The 14,397-nt window shown below is 40.8% G+C and overlaps 1 long non-coding RNA gene across 1 annotated transcript in view; it reads right to left on the reverse strand.

Annotated features, from left to right (window-relative positions):
• LOC122686267 overlaps positions 1–14,397 on the reverse strand; it is a 553,524-nt gene that overhangs the window by 406,223 nt on the left and 132,904 nt on the right. The window contains exon 2 of the long non-coding RNA XR_006338679.1: positions 1,043–1,117. This is a non-coding gene — a long non-coding RNA (uncharacterized LOC122686267). The remainder of the gene's footprint in view (positions 1–1,042; positions 1,118–14,397) is intronic.

Consider the following 14,397-nt stretch of genomic DNA (forward strand, 5'->3'; position numbering starts at 1 on the left):
AGTGCCACAAAGTAAAATGCATATACTAAATCTGATAGATATTTTCCCCCTGGGGCCATTAAAATGGAAACAAAAGCAATTTAAGGAACTCTTTTCAAACTTGTGGGACACGCAGTGGAAAATATATTAGATTGGTTGGACTTACTTTTGTTCTTGGGTGCTTGAGCCCTGAAGGCAGCAGCTGTTTTTTGCATATGTTGGTATTACTCCCACCATGATGACTACAGCTGTGCAGCCTGCTGGGCACAGAGACTCTGGTGCTCTGCCTGGCTCTCTGGCATCAGTGTGAGGACGTTTGAGCCAGCTCGCGTAGGCAGAACTCAGTGACCCAAAATGCCAAGAGACAGCAGAAATCCCCCTTGGAGGCAAAGAAGGCAAAGAGAAGCATGAAGGAAAAATCCCTTGCTCTTGGCAGGAGAGTTTGTCATGCTTCCCTGGTCCCCCTGCTTCTCTAGGATTTTGGAGGTCATTTTGGACTGCTTGGTTATCATAAACAACTGATTCGAAGATGTTTCAAACTGGGTAGCAATGGAAATTAAATATGAGAGTATAATGAGTCTGAAATGTTACAAGAAACTTCTCCCTGATAAGATGATGCAATCTTTGCCACTAATGAGTTTGGCTTTGAATTTCAAGCAGGCATAATGGTGGATAATTTAAATATAAATTGTATTGATTACAACTTGATTGGCATCCTCTGTGGTACTCAGTGCAGCACTTGCCCCTCAGAGACGAGTCTTTAGTTACCCTACAGGAGCCTACAGAAAGAACATTCTGCCCAAAGGCAATGGGGCGCAGTCCAGCACCAAAGCCTGAGTCTCAGTCAGTCCCAGAACTTCTTTCCCAGTGATCTCACGCCCAATCAGAAACTAAGAATCCAAGATCTTTGAACTCCTCAGTCCCAGGAGGGAGATATTTGGAAAGCAACAGAGTATTGACTCCCAAGTTTCCTTCAAGGTCTTGTGTCTCTGGGGTCAAGAGTGTCTTTAATACCTTTATGATCTTAAATATCTATGTTTCATAAACCCGTACCTTATCATACCTTGCACTTTGGAAGTTGGATCTCAGGGTTCAATGCAGAGCAGAATCATGGCCCATCTTCCTGCAAGAAGAAATCCTGAAACACAGGAAGCAACACCACCTCAGTATGCTGAATGGTTTTCCTTATTTCTGTGAGGTCCAGAGATCTAAGACTGCTAGCCCCAAAGGTTCTACTGAATAAATGCCCTGCACTCAAGGCTCTGCTGTGTCCAAAGTCCTGGCTGTTTCCAGAAATAAAGGATGCCCAGTTTCGCTTACACAAACAATTGTTTTGAATCCACTTGTCCATCTAATTTCAAAGGAAGCCTTTGTTTACAAATTAGTCCCCAGTACTTTTTCACTCGGCCTATAAAGTTACTCTGGCCGCAGGGACACTGGTGAAGGTAGGTCACGGTGTCCTCCACACACCTTTCATCTCCACCCAGCACTCCCACTGAGGGGACATTCAAGCTCTGCACGGAGTGTCTGGGAGAAACAATTGCTCAGGCAAGCGACTGAGGGGTTGCCACGCTGGCTCGGAGGGACCTGCACATGGTCTCAGGAAATGTGCATTTATTATTTTTTTCTTTTTGAAAAGATGAAATCAACCAAGGGGCGGGGGTTGATTCAAAATGCTCCTGAGGTAAAATTAAAAAGATAAGGTCTTTAAGAATACCACCATGATGACTCAAGTTTAGAGGGTAACCCAGATTCACAACCCTTTAGGTTGTGACTAAAAATATTAAACACTAAGATCTGCTTCTCTCCTACTTGTGGCTTTTTTAAACTACAAAGAGAGTTCTCTCTGTGATAGCTACAGGTGCACACATCTGAATTATCAAAGTCTTCCATGAGCATGCTGCGGCTAAGTCGCTTCAGTCGTGTCCGACTCTGCGTGACCCCAGACGCGACCCCAGAGACGGCAACCCTGCATGACGGCAGCCCACCAGGCTCCCCCGTCCCTGGGATTCTCCAGGCAAGAACACTGGAGTGGGTTGCTATTTCCTTCTCCAATGCAGGAAAGTGAAAAGTGAAAGTGAAGTCACTCAGTCGTGTCTGACTCTTAGTGACCCCGTGGACTGTAGCCTACCAGGCTCCTCCATCCATGGGATTTTCCAGGCAAGAGTACTGGAGTGGGATGCCATTGCCTTCTCCATCTCCATGAGCATAGGCAGCCCTTAAACTTATAAATAAGCAGTTTTCAGAGGTTCACTCATAAGCCAGTTTTTGGAAGGCAGGACCTATCCCATGGAGAAATAAGAATAGAAATCATGCTTATGGCTCCTCAAAATTTTCTTAACCCATAGTGTAGTAATACTATTCTGTGCTTTCCACAAAGTACAGTCAATAATAGAAAAAATATAAAGTAAACTTTCCAACACTATTATTTTTTGATGAAAGAACATTTTAATTAGAGGAAGATATGGAGGCCAGTGGGAACTTTAGTGGAGATATAAATAATTCGACAGTTTCTAAGGCTTCAGGATATAATGGCAATTGGCAAATTACAAAACTTGTAGTGTTATTTACTTAACCAGATGTGTTAACTAGTCATGCTTATTAGACCATGTCAGGCTCTTCCTTTTTCCTTTTTTAATTTTAATTATATCTGAAAAAAAAAAAAGAGAAAAAAATAAAAGGAGAAAAAAAATTCTGTGATGTAAAAGGTGGACAAGGCACGTTACAAAAATGCAGTTACATGAAAAATTCTGTGTTCATGCCAAAAAGAGACTGACCTTAAGTGTGAAATTAACTGACCCCTGGTCAGTGAGATTATTGAAAACCATAGAATTGTATATGTCACCCTTAAAAGAAAGAACATTATGGTGAAGCAGTGGTGTTCAAAATATGATTCCCAGACCAGCAGCTCTGCTCTACTGTATCACCTGGAAACCTTAGAAATCCAACATACTGAACTCAACTCCACATCTGTTGACTCGGATCTCTGGGAACCAGGTCCAGCAATCCATGTTTCTGCCCAGGAGATACTGCAGGCTGGAATTTGGGAAGCCCTGTGGTAAAACAACTCTGGACTGTAGTGTTTCCTATAATGACCACTAGGTGGCTCTGCTGGTCAGAGTAGGTTGGTTAATGAAGGAAGTTGGTGGTCACAACACAGAATTAATGCTGTTCTCAAGTAGCTATGTGGAGGAAGATAGTGTTTTATCTGTCATGTCGCAAAGGAAAAAAAAATCTTTTTAAGTCTTCGGGAAGAAAGTGTAAACATATCCACTATCCTAATTGGACCACCATTATTACAGAACATTTTTAGGTTTGGTTTTCATGATTAGAATTTACTTGCAAAAATGAAAATTTTTTATTGATATGTAGAAAATGTAAGATACCTGTTTTCTATACTGTAACATATAACATTATTACTATTACTTAAAATATGATTTAATTCCCACTCGACTTAAATATTTTAAATTATACCAGAGGCATAACATGACACAACTAACAAAATTAGAAATTAACTCTTAACACAATCTTAGAATCTACTGCATCTTTTTTCGCTTAAACTTGCTCTAGAGTCACACTGAAATGTGGCTAGATTCCTTGGATCTAATGTTTGCTTTGTCTCTCTTCTATCCCCCCAGCCTTTCTGGTTTTGATCCAGTCTTGTACTCAACCTCTGGCATTTCTCATTCCCTACTTTCACAACAACAACTCCGCTTTCAGCACCTGGGACCCTACTTAATAATCAGGTAACTCAAGATATAAAACGGCGTCGGTCCACTCCGTCTCACGGGGCACCAGAGAAACATGCATGCTCAGCTGCTCAGCTGTGTCCGACTTTTTGCAACCCCTGTGGATTGCAGCCCACCAGGCTCCTCTGTCCATGGAATTTTTCAGGCAAGAATACTGGAGTGGGTTGCCATTTCCTCCTCCGGTGGATCTTCCTGACTCAGGGATGTAGCTAGTCTCTTGTTTCTCCTGCATTACCAGGCAGATTCTTTACCACTAGCGCCACCTGGGAAGACCTGCAGCAGAGAAGAGGGAAGACTAAAGCCCTCTACTGCAGCAACCTTTAGGCCAGGTGCATTTTTGTGTCTACACTGAGGAGGTACAATTATAATTCAAATGTTTCTAATAAAACTCTGAAAGCTTGTCAAAGAAAAATCACTATAAAGCTCAATATAAATATTTTGAATCTCTTTTGGTTGTGGTTGCCCCATCATTCTTCATCAGGAAGAATTCCTTACCCATAGTGATACGTAAAGTCTTCTGACATAGAAGTCTATTTTAACATGTTTTCCTTTGTAAGGCTAGTATATTTTATTTAACGAATTTTAAAATATTATTCTGAGGAGGATTCTTTGGTTTCCTTGGATTGCCAAAGAACACCATGCCCAATAAAGATGAAGAAACTCTGAACAATACAGGGGGACACTTTCTCTAACTCAGAGGAGGGAATGTTCATCTCTCTGGGCTTCACTAAGGTAATAAAACAATCATCTAGGGGCAGAGAGTAAGCTGAATCCCTGGCTAAGCTGATGAAGGGTTTTCAGGCTCCCAAATTCTGCGTATGTTTCAAGCCAGTAAAGGAAAAGTTTTCCTGCTTATTCATCAAGAAGCTATGCACAATAATAGCCTGGACAGGCAACATCTCCCCAGAGTCCTAAAAAGTGTAGGCTCAAGGTAGGCAATTAATGCAGTTTACATATTATTTGATTGAAGCAGAGTAGACTAATAATGACAAATGAAAAATTCATGCCAGAGTATGTATATGACTTGAGTACTCATGCAGTATAGGCTAACAAAATGCATTCCCAGTTTCATAAGGGCCAAGTAAGCATCTTAGTGTGGAGACCTTAGGGTTCACTTAGAGAGTATCATGTCATATGCAAATAGTGAGTTTCCCCTCTTCCTTTCCAATTCAGATATTTTTTTTTTTCTTGTCTGATTGCTGTGACTAAGACTTCCAATTCTATGTTAAATAGAAAAAAACCCTTGTTTTATTCTTGAATTTAGTGGGAAAGCATTCAGCTTTTTACCAATGAATATTATGTTGGCTCTAGCTCTTTAGTATAATTGTTCTGCTGTTTATGAGTCGTCTGTTCAGAGGCTCTATGGTGGGTTAACGGCAACCTCCTCCACGAGGGCTTATGCACACACTGTGTGACCCATCTGCTGCACCCAGAGTCCCTGCCCCTGTTGCAGGCCAATAATGACGCATACCTCCCCAGGAGACACTCAAACACTCAAAGGCAGGTCTGGCTCAGTCTCTGTGGGTCTCTGGTTCCTCATGTACAAAAGGATTTGTTTGAGCCCTCAGTGACCAATGCAAAGAAATAGAGGAAAACAATAGAATGGAAAAGATTAGAGATCTCTTCAAGAAAATTAGAGATACCAAGGGAACATTTCACACAAAGATGGGCACAATAAAGGACAGAAATGGTATGGACCTAACAGAAGAAGAAATTTAGAAGAGGTGGCAAGGATACACAGAAGAACTATACAAAAAAGATCTTCATGACCCAGATAACCATCACTCATCTAGAGCCAGACACCCTGGAATGCAAATGTCATTTTCGCATCCTGAATGTGAAAGTCAAGTGGACCTTAGGAAGCATCACTATGAACAAAGCTAGTGGAGGTGATGGAATCCCAATTGAGCTATTCCATATCTTAAAAGATGATGCTGTTAAAGTGCTGCGCTCAATATGCCAGCAAATTTGGAAAACTCAACAGTGGCCAAAGGACTGGAAAAGGTCAGTTTTCATTCCAGTCCCAAAGTAAGGCAATGCCAAAGAATGTTCAAACTACTGCACAATCTCATTCATCTCACATGCTAGTAAAGTAATGTTCAAAAATCTCCAAGCCAGGCTTCAATCGTACATGAACCATGAACTTCCAGATGGTCAAGCTGGATTTAGAAAAGGCAGAGGAACCAGAGATCAAATTACCAACATCTGTTGGAACATAGATAAAGCAAGAGAGTTCCAGAAAAACATCTACTTCTGCTTTATTCACTATGCCAAAGCCTTTGACTGTGTGGATCACAACAAACTGTGAAAAATCCTTCAAGAGATGGGAATACCAGACCACCTAACCTACCACCTGAGAAATCTGTATGCAGATCAAGAAGCAACAATTAGAACCGGACATGAAACAATGGACTGATTCCAAATCAGGAAAGGAGTATGTCAAGGCTGTATATTGTCACCCTGCTTATCTAATTTATATACAGAGTATGTCATGCAAAATGCCAGGCTGGACGAAGCACAAGCTGGAATCAAAATTGCCAGAAAAAATATCAATAACCTCAGATATGCAGATGACACCACCTTTGTGGCAGAAAGCAAAGAAGAACTAAAGAGCCTCTTGATGAAAGTGAAAGAGGGGAGTGAAAAAGTTGGCTTAAAACTCACCATTCAAAAAAAAAAGATCGTGGCATCCAGTTCCATCACTGCATAGCAAAATAGGTGGGAAAACAATGGAAACAGTGACAGACTTTATTTTTGGGGGCTCCAAAATCACTGCAGATGGTGACTGTAGCCATGACATTAAAAGATGTTTGCTCATTGGAAGAAAAGCTATGACAAACCTAGACAGTATATTAAAGCAGAGAAATTACTTTGCTGATAAAGGTCTGTCTACTCAAAGCTACTGTTTTTCCAGTAGTCATGTATGGATACAAGAGTTGGACTATAAAGAAAACTGAGTGCCAAAGAACTGATGCATTTGAACTGTGTGGTGTTGGAGAAGACTCTTGAGAGTCCCTTGGACTGCAAGGAGATCAAACCAGTCAAACCTAAGGGAAATCAGTCCCAAATATTCATTGAAAGGACTGAGGCTGAAGATAAAACTCCCACACTTTGGCCACCTGATACAAAGAACTGACTCTTTGGAAAAGACCCTGATGCTGGGAAAGACTGAAGGCAGGAGAAGGGGGCGACACAGGAGGAGATGGTTGGATGGCATCATCGACTCAATGGACATGAGTTTGAGCAAGCTTCGGGAGCTGGTTATGGACAGGGAAGCCTGGCATGCTTCAGTCCATGGAGTTGCAAAGAGTCGGATGTGACTGAGCAACCAAACTGAACTGAACTGAACTGAGCTCTGTAGTAAATGGCTTTCATTATGTTAACATATGATCCCTATGTACTGATTTTGGTGAGAGTTTTTGTCATGAACAGATACTGAATTTTGTCAAATGCTTTTTATGTGTCTATTGTATTGAGGTAAATATGTGAGTTGTGTTGATGTAGTATCATACTGATGGATTTGCATATTGAGCCATCCTTGTGAACTTGCAACCCTGGGATGAATCCGACATGATCTCTGTGTGTGACCCTTTTCAATGGTCATACTTACAAAACATTAAATTACTACACAAGCATTAAATCTACAGATTTAATGCAATTCCTATTAAAAGTACTATGATATTTTTCACAGAACTAGAGCAAATAATCCTAGAATTTATAAGGAACCTATAAAGCAATCTTGAGGGGGACGAAAAGAACAAACCTGGAGGCATAACTCTCCAGGATTCAGACTATATTACAAAACTACGTTAATCAAAGTAGCATGGTATTGGCACAAAACAGACATATAGGTCAGTGGAATAGAATAGAAAGCCAAAAATAAGGTTATATACCTATAATCAATTAATATACAACCAAGGAGGCAAGAATACACAATGGAGAAAAGAGAGTCTCTTCAGCAACTGATGTTGGAATAGAGGGAAAGTTACATGTGAATCAATGAAATTAGAAAATTCCCGATTTGCACCATATACAAATATAAACTCAAAATGGTTTAAAGATAGAACTATAAGACACAACACTATAAAACTCCTAGAAGGGAACATAGGCAAAACATTCTCAGACATACGTTATAGCAATATCTTCCTAGATCAATAGCCCAAGGCAAAAGATATAAAAGCAAAAATAAACAAATAGAACTTAATTGAACTGAAAAGCTTTTTCATAGCAAAGGAACCCACATGCACTGTGGTGGGACTGTAAATTGTTGCATCCACTGTGTAAAACAGCATGGAGGTGTCTTAAAAAACTAAAAGTAGAGCTATCATACGATCCAGCAATCTCACTCTTGGGTATGCTATGCATGCTAAGTCATTTCAGTTATGTCTGACCCTTTGTGAATCTATGGACTGTAGCCCGCCAGGCTCCTCTGTCTATGGTATTCTCCAGGCAAGAATACTGGAATGGGTCATCATTTCCTTTTCCAGGGGATCTTCTCAACCCAGGGATCAAACCTGCAGCTCTTCTGTCTTCTGCACAGGCTGGAGGGTTCTTTACCACTAGCACCACCTATCTGGAAATAACTAAAACTAACTGGAAAAGATATATACACTCCAATGTTCATAATTGCACTATTTACAAAAACCTGGACATGGTAACAACCCAAGTGCCCATCAACAGACTATGGGCTTAAGTATGTGGAATATTATTTAGCCATAAAAAGAAGGAAATATTGTCATTTGCAGCAACATGAATGGCCCTAGAGAATGTTATACTTAGTGAAGTAACTCAGGCAGAAAAAGACAAATATCATCTGATATCACTTACATGTGGAAGCTAAAAAAATTATACAAATGACTCTATATACAAAACAGAAACAAACACACAGACATACAAAACAAACTTATGGTTAACAAAGGGGAAAGTGAGGGAGGGAGGAACAATTTAGGAGTAAAAGGTTGACAGATACAAACTACTACATGTAAAATAGATAAGCAATAAGAATTTACTGAATGTGTGAAAGCTGCTCAATCGTGTCCTACTCTTTGCAACCCCATGGACTGTAGCCTGCCAGGCTTCTCTGCCCATGGAACTCTATAGGCAAGAATACTGGCATGGGTAGCCATTCCCTTCTCCAGGGGATCTTCCAAACCCAGGGGTCGAAACCCAGGTCTCCCACATTGTGGGCAGATTCTTTACTGTCTGAGCCACCAAGGGAGCCCTTACTGAATAGCACAGAGAACTATATTCAATATCCTAGCACAAACCACGATGGAAAATATGAAAAAGAACATGTGTGCATATATATATATATATATTCATATATATATGAATATATAGATATACATATATCTGAATCTCTGTTCTACACCTGAAACCAACACAATATTGTACATCAACTATACTTTAGTTTTTTAAAAGTGATATTTTAACTCCTATAGCACTGCATAAATGATTATGCCATGAAAATTAGTGGGGTTTGCCCAATGTTCATCACAGCACTGTTTATAATAGCCAGGACATGGAAGCAACCTAGATGCCCATCAGCAGACGAATGGATACGGAAGCTGTGGTACATATACACCATGGAATATTACTCAGCCGTTAAAAAGAATTCATTTGAATCAGTTCTAATGAGATGGATGAAACTGGAGCCCATTATACAGAGTGAAGTAAGCCAGAAATATAAAGACCAATACAGTATACTAACGCATATATATGGAATTTAGAAAGATGGTAACGATAACCCTATATGCAAAACAGAAAAAGAGACACAGATGTACAGAACAGACTTTTAGATTCTGTGGGAGAAGGCAAGGGTGGAATGTTCTGAGAGAATAGCATTGAAACAAGTATACTATCAAGGGTGAAACAGATCACCAGCCCAGGTCGGATGCAGGAGACAAGTGCTCGGGCCTGGTGCACTGGGAAGACCCCGAGGGATGGGATGGGGAGGGAGGTGGGAGGGGGGATCGGGATGGGGAACACATGTAAATCCATGGCTGATTCATGTCAATGTATGGCAAAAACCACTACAATATTGTAAAGTAATTAGCCTCCAACTAATAAAAATGAATGGGAAAAAAAAGAAATAAAAATTTAATTATTAAAAAAAAAAAAAGAAAGAAAATTAGTGGGGTTTGGAGCCCTGTCCGTTTAGGTGGAGCATTTATATCACCTCACAACTCATAGCTATTCCTTGTTTCCAGTCCAACTCCCTTTTCCCTGGATGGAATATGTAGCAGGTGTTTCTAGTGTTCTATATTTGGCCATTTGGCACTTACCCTTCTAGGAACTCAGGGTAGTATCTTACTACCTTACTACGAGCACCTGCAACTCTGCTTGAGAGAACATGCTTAGGCAGCCACAGAGCAGGCTGGAAGTGCTGCATTTCATGCTCCGTGGGAGGGGGCCCTTAACCAACAAGCAGGTAGAGTAGGTCCATAACTACTCCACCTTCTCCACTCCTTTATGGCACAACTTGACCTGCCCTATGTGGGTCCTGTCCAGGCAGACAGTTGTCCGTATGCTACTCCACTCAGGAGAACATTCTGTACACACACACATGTAAATTATAATAATTTACTAAGACTGGATATTTATTGATCAAGACTGTCCTGATGTTTTGCAGCTGCCAAGCCACAGTGTTTTGGGAGGAGAGCAGTGTGCATGAGTTGCTGGCTGAGAGCTAGGGGCAGCTGTGAAAGGAAGGCTTTCACATGCTCTTTTCCTGGGCTCAGACTCTGCTCTGGCAAGAGGAGACAGATTCCCCTTCATCAATAGAGAAAGCTGGATTTCTGTAGGGTCTACTCACTGAGTGCTTTGAGATCATCAGATGAATCAAATATGAATGTATAAAATTTATCTTTTATGTACCAGCATGTAAAAAGCACAAGTAACAAGATATTTAAAATATCTGTCAAAAACAAACAAAAAAATCTGTGGTTATATATATATATTTTTTTTGGTCATACATCTAAAAAAGCCAATAAATCAACTTCTAGAGGGGCTAAAACACTGTTGTGTCCAAATATGATTAAACAGAAAGACAAATACATTTATTCCCTCTTCTTCTTTCCTCTTCTCAGAAATCTGGAGAAACATAGTTGGGGCAAGGGAAGGAAGAGAGCAATTTTCAGACTCATTTTAACTTTTGGTTTAAACTTTCCTCCCAGAAAACATTGTGGCAAGCAATATACCTTTCCCAACTGCCCTCAGGATAGGAAGTTCCAATCTATTTCATATTATATTTCTTTCAATTAAATGTTTCCTTGAGAAATTAAACGCTTATAACAACCAAGGATAAAAATAACTTTTTGGGGAAACATCCGTGCTCATGTGCTGAGGGAGGACATTGTGTAAGAGCCAAAATAAAATTGTGAGGTACACAGACTCCATGGTCAGCGCGTTATTCAACCCCTCAAATTTAGCAGGTAAACGAATAATTTGTGGGATAGATTATCTCCTGCCAGAGAAGCAGTCGCATGAATTTGAGGATGGAGAATCCCCCATCTCTCTCTCCTCCCCAGATGCCTGTGATTCTGGGAACAATGTTGGATTATTTAAGTGCAAGGTTATGGTTGAGGTATCCTAGTGCTATGAGTTTGTTACTGAGCAAATTACTTTCAAGCAACACAGCAAGTAATCCCAGGTCAGCAAGAGACTAAAGAAATTCTGTGACTGAGGCTACAGAGTGCACTGTGCTTGATCAGAATGAGAATTGCTTCAAAAAATTTCGTGGAAGCAAAAGTCCAACAGAATTGCCTACAGGGCAGGATGGAGAATACAATAAAAATGAAAAAACCTAAAGAAGGGAAGAAAACCCAATTCTCATGTAATTGCCTCAATATTCTACAGTAAGAAGCTCTCAGAGAGATATTTGCAAACTGCTAGTTTCTCCCAATACCCACCTTTTGCAAATTAAAAGGTCTGAGGTGACCTGACATCTGTAGATCATCCTTAACTTGGTTATTACACATCCAAAGCACATTCTGCCCAGTTGGAGTGTTGGTTGTGCCCAACTTGAAATAATGACTAAATTATGTGTGGAATATGTTTCCCTTGATTACAAAACACAGGATTGCCAGAGAAACCACCCGAAGTCAGATTTCAGCTCAGCTGTCTGCAAGCAGAGAGGCTGACTCAAGAGATGGGTCACCAGGAGAGCCCAGGACAAAAGCACTAGAAACTCTAGATCTTATCTGAACAGAGCAGACTGGCAAGCTGCCATCTATTCACCTGAATCCCTACTGAAGGGCAAAAACAGCAAGAGGAGGAAGACTAATAGTTAACAGGGGCTCACTAGATACTAACTGTTGGTCTTCTTCCTTTATATATATATGGGGTTTCCCTTTACATATATATACATATAAAATATTATATAAATATAAATATATTTTAAAATATATTTATATTCTATTTATAATATATTTATATTTATAATGTATTTATAAATTATATAAATTTATAAATTATAATTTATGTTATAGTTATAATGTATTTATAAATATATATATACAAATTCCCTTTATTTATATATCTATATATCAGGGCTTCCTATATATATATAGGGGCTTCCCTGATAGCTCAGTTGGTAAAGAATCTGCCTGCAATGCAGGAGAGTCCAGTTCGATTCCTGGGTCTAGAAGATCCGCTGGAGAAGGGATAGGCTACCCACTCCAGTATTCCTGGGCTTTCCTTGTGCCTCAGCTGGTAAAGAATCCGCCTGCAATGGGGGAGACCTAGGTTCGATCCCTGGGTTGGGAAGATCCCCTGGAGAAGGGAAGGATACCCACTCCAGTATTCTGGCCTGGAGAATTCCATGGACTATATAGTCCATGGGGTCGCAGAGAGTCAGACACAACTGAGTGATTTTCACTTGTCACTTGTCTATTTTATATATATATATGGGGTTCTCTGGTGGCTCAGACAGTAAAGAATCTACCTGCAATGTGAGAGACCAGGGTTCAATCCCTTGGTTGGGAAGATCCCCTGGAGAAGGGAATAGCAACCCATTCCAATTATTCTTGCCTGAAGAATTCAATGGGCAGAGGAACCTGGAAGGCTACAGTCCATGGGGCTGCAAAGAGTCGGACACAACTAAGTGACTAACACACACACACACACACATACATATGTGTATATATGGGCTTTCCAGGTGATGCTAGTGGTAAAGAACCCATCTGTCAATGTAGGGGTAGTAAGAGATGCAGGTTTGATCCATAGGTTGGGGAGATCCCCTGGAGGAGGGCATGGCAACCCACTCCAGTATTCTTGCCTGGAGAAAGCCCCATGGACCTGGTGGGCTACGGTCTATAAGGTCACAAAGAATCAGACATGACTGAAGTGATTTGGCAAGCACACACATGTGTACATATATGTGCATATATGCATACATACTTAATAAATGTAAATATAATGCACCATGCTAAGAAGATTACGTATTTACTCTGTAATTAAGTTACAGCCACATAGACTATTACTGGCAAGGATAAGATTTAAATCTTGATCTGTTTCTTTCTCCTACATCACAAAGTCTATTATAGAATAGATACCAATGTTGTATTTTCCTCCCTCCCTTCTTCTATATGACATGGGGAAGACAGCACAAATGCCAGCCATAGGAACATAGTAGTTTCACAAAGATTTCAAAGCATGATGGAGTGGATTTGGAAACCTGATGTTAACACTGGAAGGGATCTTAGAAGCCAAAGACTTCTATCACTCAGATGAGAAAACTCAGAATCAGAAAAGTTAAGCCACTTGCCTGAGCTATGCAGCCTGTTACTTAGCATGGGAGCTAAAACCCAAGAGACTTCATTGAGAAATGATAGTTTTTATACTACATGAGGCTCCTTCTATCAAATGCTTCAGAAGTGTCCATTCAGTATTAAATAAGAAAACAACAAAAAGACCCTTGTGTAAAAAAAAATTAGAGAAGATTAAAACAGGGGAAATGAGGTACTCCAGCAGCTCTCCAGATTCTCATCTTTGGGTCACAAACTTTGCCTCCGTCTTCAATTTTGATGAGTCTGGACAAATTCCAGAGTCTCACTTCATATGTGTGAAATGCATATGTTCACGATCTATTGGTAATAACTCAGCTGAAAGGCTGTCAGGGACACCAAAACCCCACACATCAGTCTAGTCTGGCATACCCTCTGGAGCGATTTATGGGACCACAGAGGGGAGAGGGTGTGGGGTGAGATCCGGTGCCTGGAAGGGGCTTTCTGGTGGTTCCAGGCAGCCCCTGCTGTTGCAGCAGCTGCCCCCACAGCATCGTCCCACAGAAACGCCGCCCCAGGCAGAGTTTAACATCATCTCTCTTTGCCCAGAGAAAGAGCAACCCTTTCTTGCTGTCACTTAATCATTAATCAACAGGTTTCACAGAGTTTTGCTAGGGAAGAGAAAAATGAGTCTCTAAATTTGTGAGCACACAAAGCCACCTGAGAAAGAGCAAAGAGAATTCTTCTGGGATCAGAGGCCTGGCTCCCTCGTCTCTTAGCTGGGGTCTCTGAACAAGTTCCGTCTTCCTGGTCTGCAGCAAACCCACCTATGAAGTGAGCGAGCAGGAAAGTGATCTGAAAGGACCCCTCCAGGTGGATGGTCAATCGATGTTCACTGAGCGCATAGCTGGGTGCTGTGTCCTAGGGATGCAAAGTCCCTGCTT

The sequence above is a fragment of the Cervus elaphus genome, chromosome 29, assembly GCF_910594005.1.
Source record: "Cervus elaphus chromosome 29, mCerEla1.1, whole genome shotgun sequence".
In the NCBI taxonomy this organism is placed as follows: domain Eukaryota; kingdom Metazoa; phylum Chordata; class Mammalia; order Artiodactyla; family Cervidae; genus Cervus; species Cervus elaphus.